The sequence below is a fragment of the Benincasa hispida genome, chromosome 9 (genome assembly GCF_027475165.1).
Source record: "Benincasa hispida cultivar pf3 chromosome 9, pf3_genome.v1.1, whole genome shotgun sequence".
Lineage (NCBI taxonomy): Eukaryota > Viridiplantae > Streptophyta > Magnoliopsida > Cucurbitales > Cucurbitaceae > Benincasa > Benincasa hispida.
Window position 1 is genome coordinate 91,638,993 of NC_143486.1, and position 12,775 is coordinate 91,651,767.

The following is a 12,775-nucleotide window of genomic DNA, read 5'->3' on the forward strand; positions in this document are numbered from 1 at the left end:
TTATGGGCGTGTGGGTGGAGTTTTTGAGGAGTTGGGACTCTCATTTGCATCTAATAAAGTTTACTTATATTATTAGTCACCATACTAGTATTAGCATGTCGCCATTAAAGGTCTTATATGAGAAGAGTTGCAGGTTTCCTGCATGTTAGGATGAAGTTGGTGAATGGAAGTTGCTATGACTTGAGTTAGTGCAGACGACAAATGGGGCAATACAACAGATCTGAGCACATATGCAAACAACTCAAGGTAGATAGAAAAGCAATGCTGACATGAGACGTAAGGACCTGGAATTTGAGACTGGTGATAAGGTGTACCGAGGTTTGGTAGGAAAGGGAAGCTGAGTTCGTGATGCATTGGGCCTTTCTAGATCTTGGAGCGAATTGGCCCCGTAGCTTACTGATTAGCATTGCCTTCGTCGCTGTCTTTAGTTCATAATGTCCGTTATGTTTTAATGTCGAGAAAGTATGTGACAGATCTGTCTCATGTAGTTGACTTTGAGCCTTTGCAGTTGAATGACAACTTGAGCTACGGGGAGAAACTTGTAGAGATTCTTGCCAAAGAGGTAAAGACATTGCGTCGTAAGGAGTTTGCATTTGTGAAATACCTTTGGTAGAATCACCAGTTTAAGAAGGCTATTTGGGAGCGAGAGGATGACATCAGGGCCCGTACTTAGAGCTTTTTTTCAGGAATGAACTTTCGAGGACGAAAGTTTTTAAGGAGGGGAGAATGTAACATCCCAAGTTTTTCATTTTTCAAATTTTGTATTTTCGTAAAATTCGAGGACAATTTTGTTAATTTCAAAGTACAGTTTTGTTTAAAGGGGAGATATGGATTTATGTCACATTAATTTAATTTTAAGTTAATGTCAAGAATTTAAATTTATATTGTGGAAATTAATTTGATTTTGATTTTGGAATTTGAAGAAAAAGGGGAAGAGTTTTAAGAATATATATTTAGATATATTTGTGTAATGAGGGAAAGGTTAAAATAAAATTGAAATAAAATATAATGGAATAAAATAAAATAAAATTTTATTATATTTTATTTCTTTCATTTAAAATAACCTTTGTCTTTTAAAAAGGAAAAAAAAAAAGAAAAACTTTTTTCTCTCCCTTCTTCTTCTTCTTCCTCCCCCCAATGTGAAGACCCTCTCTATGTGCCCTAGCAGCCGTTGGCCATCTCCTCTCCAACCAGCATCACATGTCTGACAGCCATCAGTTCGTCGGTCATTCGTCCGTGGGCCGTTGTTCGCACAGGTCAGCTCGATCTCGTCAGCAAGTAACGATCGTCCAGATCTTCTTCATCGCGTGCCAATCTCGCCAAGCCGGTCAGATTCGCATCCGCAAGTTGCCGTCAATCGTCTGGCTGCTTCATTCGTGGGTCGTCGTGCCATCAGCCAAGGTCTGAAGCCGAATGACCCAGCCCAGCCGTCGAAACTTCCGCTGTGAGCCGTTCCTCCGTCCAGTCATCTGATCCGTGCGACCCACCGCCGAATCCAGCTGACTGCCTCCCTCGCGCCGCGCGATGTCGCTCACCGTTCGTAGGTGCAGTTGCGCCACTGTGAGTCACCTAGCCTCGTCAGCTGCCAGATCTGAGATGAAGCTCCCCCAGGCACACCGTCCAGCCTTCAATCGCCGTCGCCGCCGCTCCAGCTTTTGACCACCGTCCATCACCGCGCTGCCTATGTTCTGTTGCGTGGGTCTTCGTCAGACTCTTAGATTTTGGTAAGATATATTTTGTGGTTGGGTTTCTTGAAAGATTTTGGATGCCCACTAAGTTGGATTAAGGATTAAATTAGTCACATTATCTTGATTTTAGATTTGAGCTTGGGAAATTATAGCAGCGACTATCCAGCAAATTCAAGATCGTTCGACAAGAGTTTTGGTAAGAGTCATGGTTCTTATTGTTGGTTTGTGGGCACGCTTTGATTACTGAATTAAGTTTGACTTAACCCTTGTATCTTTAAGGTTTCAAGTTGTCGTCCATTGGGATTTAAAATCTGTTAGAAGGAGATTTTTGAGTGGTTGTTGATCAAGTACTTTGGGTAAGCTTTTGGGTATTGTGGTTTGGAATCTGAGGTATCGCAATTATTATTGGACTGAAATTTAATGGTTGTATTCGTATGTTAGGGTTGTTACTTCAAACCGCGGTCATCGTTTGGTTGTCGGAGTTTATCTGTGGATCTTCAATTAAGGTAAGTAATCTTACCACTGGAACTGCCCACGGCCCAGGATTTAGTTGTATGCTAGCATGATAAGTGTGTGTTATGGTAAATGTTAGCATGTTGATTGACAGTATGATCTGAATCAAAGTATGTTCTGGCACAAATTCTGATTTTTTTACATACACACCTAAGTGCTTGATCGTTAGTATGTGATAGTATGTGTTTTCATATGTCGATGTCTGATCTACTAGTATTGAGGCATACTTGCATGTTATGGATTTATGAGATGAGTTATACATGGATGATGTATAATATGTTATTAAGAATTATGTGTATGTGATGAAGCCATGGTATCAAGGATTTTTATGTATGTTTTAAAACTATACAATGTTGAATCATAGCACGTTAAGACCGTGTGAATATCCTCATTGATTAGTTAGATGCTCACTAGTTTGTGTTTCCTTCGGGATTCACTAGTTTGTGTTTCCTTTGGGATTCACCAGTTTGTGTTTCCTCCGGGATTCACCAGTTTGTGTTTCCTCTGGGATTCACCAGTTTGTGTTTCCTTCGGGATTCACCAGTTTGTGTTTCCTTCGGGATTCACCAGTTTGTGTCTTCGGGATTCACCAGTTTGTGTTTCCTTCGGGATTCACCAATTTTGTGTTTCCTTCGGGATTCACCTGTTTTGTGAGCATACTTAACTACAATAGGATAGGACTAAGTCTCTCATCTGTTACATGTATTTATATGCCATATGCGGGTATCTAGAGGACATAGATGCCTAGCCTAACCCCAGTGGTGGGGCTACTTACTGAGTATTTCATACTCATTCTTTCTTATGTTGATGTTTCAGGTAAGGGTAGAGATGCACCGGCAATGGTGCAGCAGAATTCGTGATCGTATCATTGGGACTAGTTTTTACGCTTCCGCATCATGAGATTTAGAGTTCTTTTCATGTTTCTCTTAATGTTTAGTTTTGATGTTTGAAACTTATTATTAAGAATTGTTTTTCATATGTATTTATTAACCTTTATGATTTATGGGTACCCTATTATTGTTGCATTTAATAAATGTCCTTTGAACTTCTCTTGTTTTAATTAGCATTTATTTCAAATAACTGAGCGTTGTTTTAAATTCTTTGCATGCATTTATTTTAGTAACGACCTTACGTAAGTCTTAGGGGGTCGGGTCGTTACAGTCAACCCTCAATAACTAGTTTCTTTGTTTTTCTTTCTCTACTCTTTTTTCTGCAAGATATTGTAGGCAATTCCTTTTCTAGTGCCATTCTTCACTACAGTGGAAAACCTTTCCTTTTTCTGCAACTTTTGCCTTGCCTTTGCAGCCGGAAGGTTTCTTTTTCCCTTTCCCCTTATTTTTCTTCACCGGAATACTCTTATTCTTTGAAAAAGAAGCAACGTCAGACTTCTAAGAGGAAGATCTTCTTTTTTCTACAGTAGCAACATTTTCCTCTGATTCCAGTCCTTTAGCCTTCATCATGGATTGATAAGCCTATAGCTCGTTGAAAAGTGTAGTCATGTTATATTTTACTTTGTTCATTAATGCGTTCGTATAGAACTGCAAGAAACTCTTCAAAAGAGACTCAAGAATAAAACTGATTTGGCTCTTCTCATCCATGACAACTCCATTTACCTCTGCCACGTTAAAATGGATCGTCATATCCAAGACGTGTTCTTTGATAGAGGCCTCCGCTTTCATACGGCAGTTGAAAACATATTTGATAGCATCATGCTTCAAGGAGAAGTACGGTTGTCCAAACATCCCACACAGAGGTTCCATAATCTCCTTGGCAGTACTCATGCTTTCATGTTTCTTAGCCAAGACATCAGATATGCTGGCAAGAATATAAGCACGGGCTTTCTTGTTTGCCTTTTTCCATCTGTCGAATGCATCCCAAACAGTTCGATTTGCTTTTGAGTTAGGAATGGGAGGACACTCCTTGGTCGAAATGAACCTCAGATCATCTATCACCAATATCGTATTCAAGTTTTATTTCCATGTAGCATAATTATCCCCGATTAATTTATCAGAAGCCAATAGTTGAACTAATGAACTCATCATTATAAAAATATAAACAAATTTCTTTATTAGTGAATTGCTTTTCAACCTAAACATGTTTTATCAAAGTAATAATGTACCCAAAATTTCATTTTGCAACGATACCATAGTGAGTCAGAATAAGTGCTACTCTTGAAGGAACTCTTATTCAAGAGTACCTACGAGCGGAAACGGATCTTTTCAATTCATTGTGACAGAATTACCGCATATATATTCAAATATACTTTCATAACGCTAAAGGGATCAAGAAATCATACCAGTTGAAGATTTCTTCTTCACAACGAGTCTGAAGCTCAACCATCTACCTCGAACAGTCACCATTCGGACAGAAGGAATTAGAGAAGACAACACCACTTAGAGCCCTCAGTATTCTTGGAGTGAGAATCCAAAGTGTGGGCTTTGTTCGGATTTGGTAGAGGGAAGGAGGAAGAGCGACCGTATACAACGATCAAGCAAGTGAGAGATACGGTCGTCTATCGCATAGACAATATGCGTGATCATTTAGGTGAATTATACGATCGTGTAGTAAAAGTAAGGGATCGTCTATATGATCGTGTAGGAAAAGGTAAACGATCGTCTAAATGATTGTGTAGGAAAAGGGTGAGTGATCGTCCAAAACGATCGCATAGGAAAAACTAAGTAATCGTTCATACGATCGTTTAGTAAATACCAGGAGCTAAACGATCATTTAAGAAAAAGGTAAACGATCGTATAGATAATAGCGCGCGACGGTGTAATCGGTATGCGATCGCTTAACAATATCGTATATGTAAACGATCGTGCAGTCCCTTTCGTATAGACACTGATTTTCTAAACGATGACACTATTCTTTTCACAATACTTGCGCACACCGAGATCAACACACCGTTTGCTATTTATAATGCACTCATCCATTATTTTAAACGAAGAGGCGCATTCCCATTTTCTTTATAACCGTCCAATGAATGTGATCTTATCACATTCATAACTTATAAATTAATATCAAATATTAATTATAATATTTCTTCCTCTACTAGATATAAATAATATTTATATCCAATTTCCTCCAAATTAATGTATCTCATACATAAAGTTAATTATATCATATTTAATTAACTCATTCAATTATATCATATATAATCGAACTCCTACTTGTCAATTTGAACATTTCAAATTGACCCAAAAACTGACTCTCAACTTCTATCCAAGCTACCAAGGGGACCTTATGGACCTATGGCTTGAAGCTCCAATGGTACGTGAATAGCTGACTAAACTCCTTAGTCACGATATCCACCATCCGTTAACTGTCAGGCATTCCACTAAAGACCGAAAGTTGAACTCTTCTTGTCATAGATATATTTTTATGTCTATTAGATATAACCAATCATCAGTACGATGACCCTTCACAGATGCTTGTAATTACAACAGACCAATTTATCGTTTTGCCCCTATAATTACATCTTTCTCCTTAAGTACCACTAATTCCTCTAATAAACAATACAACATAGTCCTACTATGTGTGAACACCTCTCAAGCCATGAGAAGGCGCGTGGCACCACATCGTTCAAGCCCTGGCATCAGCCCTTAAGGGAGCTATCTATCTACTTGCCCTTGCCTTGGGGAAGGAATGAATTCCATCTTGTGTAGTTGAGTTCCCAACTCCCAAATCAAACAAATCCCCAAAATGGTAGATTTGAGTCGGCATTCTGGCCACTCGCACCCATGAAAATCAAAGGACCGCCCTCAATGGCAGGAGTTCCCAACTCACTCAGGATTGAGGTCATGTTATCTATGGTCATCCTAGTGAAGTGAAGTCTCAGTTATGAACGGTGTTATATAACGAGACGTTAACACTTCGTGGTAAGGTCTTATAAAAATCTTTATATAGGATGTCTCCGCTCGCATGTCCCCTACATGAATGACCAGGATCAGACCATCTGTGATAAGTCACAACACTTGTGACCATTCCATAAAGTGAGCCGCATCCGTAGCGTTACCAGGATAAGGTTTCCCTCCTATATCCATATACTATAGACCATTTTGGTTATCACTCAAGACATGATCCACTTGTATATCACCACATACATGCTTGAGTCACATACAGATAACTAGGGATTTTATGTTTACTGGTTTGTGGTAAAATCTAAATGTGCAAAGTCAAATAGTGAAGTAAATATCATTTATATTATACATCACAAGTGTTCGTACAAAGTTGTTTACAAACTACTGGACACGAGACTTTAGGGCAAAAACCCCAACACTACCGAAGGGCAGTCAAATACTCCTTCACTAAAGCAAGACATTCTTGACTAAATCCTATATCCAGAATAACTCATATTTCAATAGTCATTTAGCTACCATTTTTTGTCAAAACTTACTAACACTTTAGTAATTCCATAAGTGTAACCCTCCATTTTTAGACCCCAGAGGTCGGCCCCAACGATGATATCGAATTGGAAAGTCAAGGTTGGAAAATGACCTAAGAAATCCTATCCATTTCTGGATTTTGAATTGTTCTGAATCCCATGTTACAAACTTCCAAGGGTATAGTCGTCGACAAACAACTAGCAAGGCCGACTTAAAGATGACAAGTCGACACAACATAAGAATCTCACGGTTCAAACTAATGGAAGTGACCGCAGGACACATTGACACATATCCTTCACCCACTTACTATGAACTACTTCCCCCATTCACCTTGATCTTGACCCATACAAACACTTTTCGAATGGAGGTCACTCTCAAGGTGACACGAAGTGTCATATGAATCTCACAGTATGAACTTTCCAAGGACATGAGAGTTGAAATCAATATATTGTATACTTGATTTTACATTGAACAACTTCTCTTCATTTACCTTGATATTCATTCACGCAAACACTTACATTGAACAGCTTTCCTTCATTTACCTTGATATTGATTCACACAAACACTTTCCGAATGGAGGTCACTCCTAGGGTGACACGAAGTGTCGTATGAACCTCACATGTGAACCTCTTAGGACATGAGAATGAAAATCAAAACATCACTTTTGATTTTACTGTGAACAACTTCCCCTATTCACCATGACCTCGATTCATGTAAACACTTTCTGAATGGAGGTTAATCCTAGGGTGATATGAAGCGAAACACAAATCTCGATTGTGAACTCTTAGGGATGTGAGAGCTAAAAATAACATATCACATATGTTATTAATCTTCCACTAAAGTGTTATTAAATTCCAACTAAAGTGTTCTAATAACATATCATATATGCTATTAAACTCCCACTGAAGTGACCTAACATTTATTTGGGTATATCTTTACTCATGTTTGTTCTGGCTAATTAAACAACCTAAGTCTAGGTGTTTATCCAAGTATAACGTTTATATTTGGATTTAACCTACGATGTCTAAGTGATAAACCAGTTTTAAAACCTCACACCGCTCATGTATTGCTTATAAAATTGGTTAATAACGCTCAATTATTCGGAGATAATCCCCAGGTAGGAGGTGTTTCATAGACCATCAACTTAAAAACCTCCAGCCTTAGAAAGAATTATATACTAGTTGAGTTTGTTACCCAAGTTTTATAAGATAACGACCTATTTTAACTATTAAAACAAGTGGTTAATCTACGTGAGTATGCAGGTTGTCTTTGTTATGGATTTCAAATGTCTAACCCAATTTTATAACAACTTATAAAACTTTAGACATGGTATACATCCATAACATGCATCAGATATCTCATGATTTAATATAACACTTATATTAAAACATCTGAAACTCTAAACATATATACTATATATTATAACAACTCATAACATACTTTCAGTGCATGTAACATGCTTCTTATGGTGGGATTTTAAATCTACATGGTATACTATATGCACATTGAAAAGCATCTAAAAAATGCTTTTATTACCTTCGAATTTAAAACTAATATTGTTAGTTTTATTTAGTTTGACATGGTTTATCGAGTAATTTCAAGAAACTAAGCATCAGGAGAAATTTTTGTGAAAATGATAAAAAAAAACCCAGAGCAAAACTCCAATTTTGAGCAATTACGGGTTGGCTATGGAATTAAGAAGAAACAAGGACCCAAGATCAAGAAAAGAGGTAAATTTAGAAGGCAATTCGGGGGAGCCAGCATTGGAAGAGCATTGCAACGCTGCTCCCTGATGCCGTAGATCCAAGACCAATTAGAAACAAGGCAGCATTGTAACTCTACGACTTTGATGCGTCTAGCATGACACCAGTGTTGCAGCGCTGCGAGCATATTATAAATAACAGCGTTGTGCCGTCAAGTTTGGAAAAAAAGGAGATGAGGAAAAATAGAGTCGACTTTGATAGATTTTACCTAAATTCTAGTTCGTACAAGAGCTAAAACAGAGGAATTCTGATCGTTTTTGGTTGAAGGCTCAAGATTTTGATTGAAAGTTTATCTGAGAGCGTTTCAGATTGAGCATGGCAGGAAGATTGATCGTGATCGTGCAGTTTTGTTGAAGAACAATCTGGTATTCATGGCGAGATTCAAGAAGATCGTGATTGGGATTCGAACCTATTGAGGGGAGATCGTTCTTCTTGTTAATTTCTTTTTGGCCATAATGATTGTTTGTTTGTTGAATATTGTTATTAGAATCATACATGGCTAAACTCTTTTATTCTAAGGTGTCTATGGATTTTAGGGATGTTACTTTGAGTATTTGAATTTACGATTGACCGATTTTTCATAGATTTCTAAATTGTTTGTGCTTAATGCTTTTGATTAACGAGCCATTAATTGAATGAACTTAAGTTAACTAAATGTCTTGAGAGAGAATTTACTGCTTTTGATTAACTGGCCAATAATTTAGATTGTTATTCAAAATTGCATGAGAGTGAATTTATAATAATAAGGGGTGAAACTCAAGGGTCTTAATGTTGTAACTATTCAAGCGATAGAAGAGATTTAGGTTGATGGGTAGTTATTAGGATGGTTTGAGCTCGAGAGAGGATTTTCTGATTTTAGAACTCTTAGCCTCAATTGTCATATTCATTGTATTCTCTAAATGAAACAACACCCTGAAATTGTTTTTCTTTAAATTGTTCGTGTGTGACTGAGTTTTTGTTATTCATAGTTATAGATAAAATTCATCTTTTGGTTGCCTGGATAGAATTGATGAAGAATTGTGATAGCTAAGTTAGGAAAATTTTACTCAAGTCGGTCCCTGAGGACGATACCCTATTTGGGATTTATTACTTTGATTGCATGCACTTATGCATACCGTCAAGTTTTTGGCGCCATTGTCGGGGACTAGCACGAAAATTTTTCCCATGCTTAATATTGCTAAAGATTGAGTTAACCTTAATCTGGGCATTTTTATTTTTTTGTTGTTGCAGAATCTTGTGTATGTGAAGAAATCAACATGCTAAACTTGTTCCTTATGATTCAACCTTGAATGGACTTTGAGAAGAGTAAGAAGGAACAAAAAAGTTGATTTCAACACCATGGGAAACCAAAGGGGAGCTATGAGAACCATCAAAGATTATTTCCAACCAGCTATCCCTACAACCTATACTAGCATTGCTTAGGCCCCAATTAATGTCAATAATTTTGAGCTAAAACCTGGTTTACTTCAGATGGCACGATACCTTGCATTCAGAGGAACTCCACATGAAGATCCACATAAGCATATCCGCTCTTTCCTGAAAATTAGCAGGACTGTAAAAATAAATGGAGTCTCTTCTGATGCTATTCGGCTGAGATTGTTTCCTTTTTCTGTGCAGGACAAGGCGAAAGATTGGCTGGAATCAATTGCAATGGGGAGTATAACTACATGGGACGAGTTGGCCCAAGTCTTTCTGAACAAATTCTTCCCTCCTGCAAAAACAAGTAAACTAAGAATAGATTTTTTTGCGAAAGATTTTTATGTGAATCAAAACGGGAGGTGTAACTGTTCTTTGACTAATTTTTTATGTGAATGTCGGTGCGGGAGAATATATGTTTCAGGTGTTGTTGTGCATGGAATGATGAAGCCACCTTGAAAGTTGTCTGAAATGGAGACCTGGTCTAGCTAAAGACGAGAAACTAAGCGCTTCTTGGGAGGCAACCCAAGTTTTCTAGTTTTAATTTAGTTTTTATTTTATTTGTTATTTGATTTTTTTAAGGATATAGAGCCACCTCATGATTATTTTATTTTGATCCTCAGGTTAGAGATGATGCTCAAGTGTTTTCAAGCACCAGTTCGCCATCCAGATTCGTGAATTCATGCTCATTACCCAGGCTTGTATCACTCATCTATTGTGTGATTGTTTTAGATGTTATGCATTGGGGACAATACATCCTTTTAAGTTTGGGGTGGGAGGTGTGCTTTGTACTTGAATCTTGTGCTTTTATGCATGTTGTTTTGAGTTGATTGTTTTATGCATGTTATTGTTGATTTTGAGGAAAAATTGAAAAAAAATTTAACTTTTGAAAAAGAGTTGATTTTGGTTAGGAATAATGTTGAGACTGATTTAATTGTGTTCTTTGGTAGCTTTCTTTTACTATGATGGTTGATGAGTCACACGATGTATGCCATGCTTTGAAGTAGAAAATGGATAACATATTCCTGTCTTGAATGTTCTTTGTTCTGAATCCTTCTTTGTATCCTCTGTTATATTGAGCACAAACTAGAATTTAGAACCTCTAACTAAACGAAGCATTAAATTAAGTCAATTTGGTTGTCACCTCAAAAGGCCCCACTAGTTAGAGAATGTCTTGCATGATGGGTTGTAATGTTAGACTAAGAGGAAAGAAAAAAATATTATTATTGTCTTTGAAAAAAAATATAGAGTGTGCATTCATGCACTTAAAAGAAATATCTTTTTATTATTGTAAACTTGTAAAGTGTATGCATGGGTGGGGATAAAAAGAGCTACCTTTGTTGTGATTAGTTAGGACACTTGAGAATTGATTAGGTATGGTTCCCTGTAGTGGATGTGTGAAAGCTATTGCCCCTAGGTAAAATGATACAAGTTTAGGGTCCTTTTGTTGTTAGAAAAAAAAAAAAAAAGAAAGAAAGAAAGAAAGAAAAAAGGAGAGAGAGATAAGGCACCTTAGTGAACATATTACTTCCTTGAGTATGTTGATGCTTGATGATTGGTGCTTGAGCTAGATTAGGGAGAAAATTGATGAAGCTTAATTAAATCTTAAGTCAGTTGTTGAGTTTTGAATTAAAGGAGGAGTCACACACACAGAGGATAAAAAGTTTTGCATTTAGAAACTCCCAACGATTAGGATGTGTCTAAATTTTTTTGTGGATGAGTGTTGTATATGTTGAGAAGCTGATGAAACCGGAATAAGAGAATGCATGCCTTGAACCTTTTCATTTTAGTATTCATTATTTCTCCTACTTTGTGTTTCTTTCTTTTCTTTGCTTGGGACTAACAAAGTTTTACGTTTAGGGTGGTGAAAAGTATCTAAAAAATGTTTTTATTACCTTCAAATTTAGAACTAATATTGCTAGTCTTGTAGTTTGACGTGGTTTATTGAGTAATTTCAGGAAACTAAGCATCAGGAGCAATTTGTGCGAAAATGATAAAAAAGAAAAAAAAACCCTAGGGCAAAACTCCAATTTTGAGCAATTACGGGTTGGTTATGAAATTAGGAAGAAACCAAGGACCCAAGATCAAGAAAAGAGTCAATTTTGGAAGGCAATTCGAGGGAGCCAATATTGGAAGAGTGTTGCAATGCTGCACCCTGATGTTGTAGACCCGAGACTAATTGGAAACAGGGCAGCATTGCAACGCTATGACTTTGACATGACGCCAACGTTGCAACATTGGTTTGTAGCATTGCAACACTAGAGCATATTATAAATAATAGCGTTAAGCCACCAGGTCTGGAAAAATAGGAGAGGAGGAAAAAGAAATAGCCGACTTTGATAAATTTTACCTAAATTCTAGTCGTACAAGAGTCGAAACAGAGGAATTCTGATCTTTTTGGTTGAAGACTCGAGATTTTGATTGAGAGTTGATTTGAGAGCATTTCTGGATTGATTGTGATGGGAAGATTGATCGTGATCATGCAGTTTTGTTGAAGAACAATCCGGTATTCATGGCGAGAGTCAATAAGATCGCAATTGGGATTCGAACCTATTGAGGGGAGATCGTTCTTCTTATTAATTTATTTTTGGCCATAATGATTGTTTTTTTGTTGAATATTGTTATCGAAATCATGTGTGGCTAAACTCTTTTATTCTAGGGTGTTTGTGGATTTTAGGGATGTTACTTTGAGTATTTGAATTTACAATTGATCAATTTTGCATAGATTTCTAAATTGTTTGTGCTTAATGCTTTTGATTAACTGGTCATTAACTGAATGAACTTAAGTTAATTAGATGTCTATAGAGAGAATTTAATTCACTGGACTCAATAATTGAGATTGTTATTCGATATTTCATGAGAGTGAATTTAGAATAATAAGGGGCGCGATTGAAGGGTCTTAATGTTGTAACTATTCAAGTGATAGAAGAGATTTGAGTCGATTGGTAGTTATTAGGATGGTTTGAGCTCGAGAGAGGATTTCCTGATTTTAGAACTTCAAGCCTCAATC

The 12,775-nt window shown here is 37.1% G+C and overlaps 1 long non-coding RNA gene across 1 annotated transcript; it reads left to right on the top strand.

The window, feature by feature from the left end:
• The first annotated feature begins 1,033 nt into the window (after nt 1-1,033).
• LOC120086899 (uncharacterized) lies at nt 1,034-3,261 on the top strand. The gene is made up of 5 exons (XR_005484371.2): nt 1,034-1,724; nt 1,819-1,884; nt 1,968-2,044; nt 2,130-2,194; nt 3,018-3,261. It is a non-coding gene; the product is annotated as an uncharacterized LOC120086899 (long non-coding RNA).
• Nucleotides 3,262-12,775: the final 9,514 nt, after the last annotated feature.